General features: G+C 35.2%; 1 long non-coding RNA gene across 1 annotated transcript in view; it reads right to left on the bottom strand.

The window, feature by feature from the left end:
* Positions 1 to 287: 287 nt before the first annotated feature.
* LOC145517240 (uncharacterized) overlaps positions 288 to 6,000 on the bottom strand; it is a 153,954-nt gene continuing 148,241 nt past the window's right edge. The window contains exon 6 of the long non-coding RNA XR_014061960.1: positions 288 to 1,593. This is a non-coding gene — a long non-coding RNA (uncharacterized LOC145517240). The remainder of the gene's footprint in view (positions 1,594 to 6,000) is intronic.

The raw sequence follows: 6,000 nt of genomic DNA, 5'->3' as shown, positions 1-6,000 counted from the left end.
ACAGCTTTAGGCATTTCCATCTCAAGTATAAAGGCTGCACCTTGTGACAGTTCTAAATGGTGCGTAAGGATGTTGAACGATAGGTGTGAACCATTTCCAAAAAGCCAGAGCTGTAAACAGAAGAGCAGAGAGAGGGTGGTAACTAGGACACACAAGAATAAGATAATTTTCTTTTCAACACAAGTAAGACTTGAGTACACTGTTAATGTTTTTGACACATTAATTAGAAACTTGACTACATTTTCAAGATCACGGAATTATAAATAACACATTAACTTGAAATGATCTTGTCATTTAGCTTTTCTCTTTGCTTTATTTGTATAACAAAAGAAGATTTACAGAAAGGACTTGTATGCTACTTTTATTTCTTTATTTCTAAAATTCTGACTCAACAGGTCAGCTTTTATGCAGAACAGAATCCATATAATTTTGCCAATTTAAGAAATTAACAATTATAACATCTGTATGTTTGATAATGTAAATAAGACTGTTCCCTTAACATATACAGAATGCATTGAATAAAGCTGTTATTCCCCCCTTCCCCTGCTGATTTCTCTCGAGATAAAAATTAGGGCAAGAGTTAGGACTCAAGAGTTACGATTATTGCTGGTTTTTAAAATAATGACAGTGTTCCTAGGTTCATGTACTTGTGGGAATGATGAGAAAAATTTTAAACAATAGTTTTTTTAACATGTTATTAATTGACCTCAAGTTTTTGAAGGTTTCACATGAGACTAGTTTGGAGGTGCCTAGGACAGAAATGTCAGTTAATAATCTGAAAGTATTTAAAAATGTTATCAGAGTGTTGACTTAAAAATTAGTCACAACCTGTAAGTAGACTGAAAGCAGAGAGTGTTTTATTTGGTGTTTTATTTGAAATATTAGGACTTCAAGCCTGGGAGATAGTGTTATCAAGTAGCCCTGAAAGACTGCTCTGAGGAGGCAGGGAAAGGAGTAGGGATATATAGACGTTCACAACAAAGAAGGCAGACCAGTCTGAACATCAAAAATTATGGTTGGGTAAGGAAAACTAGATATTAAGTAATTTCGCTTTCTTCCCTGCATGGGAAGATGTTAAGAGTCTGGGATTATTGAAGTCATTCCTTTCACATGCATTTCAGCTATCTGAGGCCAGCATCCTGTTTTTTTACTGAGGTATTCTCTTGAATTCCTTTTGTTTTTCTGATTTGTTTAGTTACATATACAGAACTTAAGAGTAGTTGTTGCCTTTTATTTGATATATTTTCCACATAGGACATAACTGCAGATAGTTCCTGTTACTTAAAGGCAAAGTCTTGCTACACCACAGGCCTTTTATAATCAAGCTCACATATGTTCAGGAACAATTAAGACTATCATCTCTAAATGTTTCCATTTAAAAAGATTACATAATTAGTTTGTGATAATTCCTACATATTCTGTATCAGCTGAGATACATCTTTATTCTGGAAAGTGTCCACGGTGTCCCTGAAGGATGGTATTTCAGTCTTCTCTGCCAGTTTCTCAGCAAGCGTGTTTCCCCACGTGATTGTGTGTAACACATGCACCTTTACTTACACATGCACACACTATTTATTGATTTGTCTGTCTCTCCTGGTCAAGAAAGATAAAAAGAACAGACTCTTCATTATTACATTAAAATACAGAGATGAAATACTGCCAGTATACATAATACACTGCAGAGGCCAATCCTGGTATAAATTGATTTTTATTATTTATATTAATGTCTATGAGACATTTTAGTTTCCTCATTGTAGAAAAGATTCACATCTTTGACACTAATATTACATTTCATAAGGTTACATTTTGCTAGTAATGAATCAGATTCAGCATTAAAATCTTTTTATTCAATTTAAAGTACTTTGTGTATTATAATTCAATTGAGTTAGTTAATATACATAGTGTTCCTTTTTCAACTCCTATAAGCATTTTCCAGACATTTAGAATACAATGTCCTATGCAGACTAAAGAACTGATTAACATTGCAAATTTCCCAAGAAGTGGACAAAGCACAGTTTCTCTTTTAAAATAAAAGTGCTTAAAGTTCCAACCCAACCTGGAATCATGTGTCACGTTTTTATATTTCCAATTTTATGTCACTAGCTCTTCTAAACCATAATGGGAAATTAATACTGCTTTTCATTATTGCTGCTTTCTTAAAATGAACACTGATGGGAATTTACTTTTTTTCTGTAATTTTTTATTTTAACCAATAGATTGCAAACTAAATGTTAGGCATCAGTGATACTAAGAAAAGTAAAGTATTGAGTTACAGCACTTTAATCACTTCTGTTATGCATAAACTTAGGAATTATACATTACAATGTTCATTGTAAGGTAATTAAAATAATTTTATTTACTTGCAGACTGACAAAATGTAAAGAATTAAGGCAAATAAGAAAGTGCCATTTCTTTACTTCTAAAGCTAACTCAAGCCCATAGATGCTTCTAGCAATGTGTGGTGTCAACCTTGGGTGACTTTTAAGTCACATATTTAAAGGCTCAGTTACATAATGAAGAATGAATAAGACTGCCCAAAATAAAGCTACTTATGCTTAGAACAAAAACAGCACCATGGATCTAAAAGGTTTTAAAATCCGTTAACTGATGTAGTTAAATGAGCCTATTTGTTGTAAACATAGGTTCAGGATATCCTTGCCCATTTTTTTAAGGAACAATATAAAGAAATGTATCCAGATTTTCTATATAGTTTTGTTCTGCTTGGCTCATTGATTTAATTTCTTGCCTAATAAATAAATAAATAAACAAGCATTATAGCTCTGATAGTTACTCTCAAAATGCCTCAAGGGAGGCTATATATGTATGAAAGATACCTAATAAACATTATATAGTTTCCTAATACAAAAATGTTAAATGAACTAAAGGGGAATAACAATGTGAAAAACAAATCAGTATACTTTATTTCTATTTCATTAAGCATTTCAGTATTCCTGACATTGCGCCTCTGCATTTTAATTCAAACAATATTATTTTATATCTATTATACTCCAGATACTTCATGATTCACAGTGAAGGAAGACCTGCCCCCACCCCATGTCAGTGATTGGTAGGATGGAAATTTAATTGTATATCATGATGGTATAAATTCTGTCACATTATTGTCATAGTGTTGTGTGTGTGCTAAGTTGCTTCAGTCGTGTCTGACTCTTTGGGACTCCATCCTTTAAGGAGCTTTTGAAGACTTTCCTATTCAGAATTACTTGCTTATTCTGTTGTGCTCTATCTGCTACTACTCTTGCATTTTTATGTCCTCCTCTTCTGCTCTGGGGACAATATACATAGTGATTAAGATAACAGATGCTGGATTGGAACCCTAGGTCTGTAATTCACCTGTTGGGCAAGTTACTTAATGATGCTGCCACAGATTCCTCATGGGTAAAATAGGGAGACTACTTCCTAACACCTAAGGCCTTCATAGGGGTTAAATAAGTAATACATGTAAAGTACTTAGAAATAAGTGCCTGTAAATAAGTACTGTACTCTTGTAAATAATAAGATTTCTCTTAACTATTGGTTTTCCCTGGAAGTAGGCTATAGCTTTTCTAATATTCTCTCTAGCTTGGACAAACAAAGGTGAATCTATACCTACTATATCTGAATTATCTCATGTGGCCCCAGAATATGTAGCTGAAAGTTTATTTGGGGAATAGGCTTGGCCCAGGCTGATATATCTGCTACCAAATACTGTGCCCTTAATCTTTTTGTTTCTTTCCCTCCTCTCTAAAATGCAAATAATAAAAATATGTATTGTAAGTTTGCAGTGATAATTAAGATAAGTGTCTAGCATAGTACATGGCTTTTTCATGGAAATAAATATGTGCATAAAATAGAAGAAAATAAAGTATGCTGAATGCAACATAAAAGAGGGTAAAACAGTAGGCCATCAGTTAAGCAATTATGTTCAATAAAAGTATATTAGAGCTTAGACTATCCAATTTTAAAATAATATAAAATAGTGCTTTCTTTATATAGAATACATTCAATGTTGAGTTTGTTTCCAAATAAATTTAAAATGAAAAAGGAGATAGTTACAAATAGTACATTTTTACAGGCCACATTTAATATAAAACAATGCTAAATTAAGAAAAAATATATATATAATGATCATTTAGGCCATGGTGGCTAGTTATCTGGTCAAATACTCATTTTGATATTGCTGTGGAGATATTTTGTAGACATTATTTACATTTAAAATTACTGACTTTAAGTAAATCATTACTTAAAGATTGCATCTCATCCAATCAGCTGAAAGATCTCAAGAGCAAGACCTAAGGTTTCCTGAAGAAAAAGCAATTCTGTCTCAAGTCTGTAATAAAAGTTCTGCCTGAGGTTGTAGCTTGCTGAACGGCCCTATAGATTAAAGTCTTGCCAGCCCCTGTAACTGTATGAGCCAATTAATTAATTTTGCACTGGTCATAGCAAACACTCTCTTCCAACAACACAAGAGACAACTCTACACATGGACATCACCAGATGGTCAATACCAAAATTAGAATGACTATATTCTTTGCAGACAAAGATGGAAGAGAGTTGCAGAAAAACATCTATTTCTGCTTTGTTGACTATGCCAAAGCCTTTGACTGTGTGGATCACAATAAACTGTGAAAAATTCTGAAAGAGATAGGAATACCAGACCATCTGACCTGTCTCTTGAGGAACCTGTATGCAGGTTAGGAAGCAACAGTTAGAACTGGACATGGAACAACAGACTGGTTCCAAATAGGAAAAGGAATACGTCAAGGCTGTATATTGTCACCCTGCTTATTTAACTTATATGCAGAGTACATCATGAGAAGCGCTGGGCTGGAGAAACACAAGCTGGAATCAAGATTCCTGGGAGAAATATCAATAACCTCAGATATGCAGATGACACCACCCTTATGGCAGAAAGTGAAGAAGAACTAAAAAGCCTCTTGATGAAAGTGAAAGAGGAGAGTGAAAAAGTTGGCTTAAGACTCAACGTTCAGAAAACTAAGATCATGGCATCTGGTCCCATCACTTCATGGGAAATAGATGATGGGGAAACAGTGGAAACAGTGTCAGACTTTATTTTTTGGGGCTCCAAAATCACTACTGATGGTGATTGCAGCCATGAAATTAAAAGACGCTTACTCCTTGGAAGGAAGGTTATGGCCAACCTAGATAGCATATTTAAAAGCAGAGACATTACTTTACCAACAAAAGTCCATCTAGTCAAGGCTATAGTTTTTCCAGTGATCATGTATGGATGTGAGAGTTGGACGGTGAAGAAAGCTGAGCGTCGCAGAATTGATGCTTTTGAACTGTGGTGTTGGAAAAGACTCTTGAGAGTCCCTTAGACTGCAAGGAGATCCAACCAGTCCATCCTAAAGGAGATTAGTCCTGGGTGTTCATTGGAAGGACTGATGTTGAAGCTGAAACTCCAATACTTTGGCCACCTCATGCAAAGAGTTGACTGATTGGAAAAGACCCTAACATTGGGAAGGATTGGGGGCAGGAGGAGAAGGGGACGACAGAGGATGAGATGGCTGGATAGCATGACTGACTCGATGGACATGGGTTTGGGTAAACTCCGGGAGTTGGTGATGGACAGGGAAGCCTGGTGTGCTGCAATTCATGGGGTCACAAAGAGTCGGACACGACTGAGCGACTGAACTGAACTGAACTGATACAATCAGCAAAAAACAAGACTGGGAGTTGACTGTGGCTTTGATCATGAGCTTCTTATGGCAAAATTCAGATTTAAAGTAGGGAAAACCACTAGACCATTCAGGAATGACTTAAATCACTTATCATTATACAGTGGAAGTGACAAACAGATTAAAGGGATTAGATTTGACAGACAAAGTGCCTGAAGAACTATGGGTAGAGGTTCATAACACTACACAGGAGGTAGTGACCAAAACTATCTGCAAGAAAAAGAAATGCAACAATGCAAAATGGTTGTCTGAGGAGACTTACAAATAGCTGAGAAGAAAAGTAAAAGGCAAAAGAGAAAGG

Source organism: Giraffa tippelskirchi, chromosome 1, assembly GCF_054371585.1.
Source record: "Giraffa tippelskirchi isolate mGirTip1 chromosome 1, T2T-mGirTip1v1.2.pri, whole genome shotgun sequence".
Taxonomy (NCBI): domain Eukaryota; kingdom Metazoa; phylum Chordata; class Mammalia; order Artiodactyla; family Giraffidae; genus Giraffa; species Giraffa tippelskirchi.
Note: the sequence above shows the minus strand (reverse complement) of the source record. Positions and strands in the feature narration are given on the sequence as shown.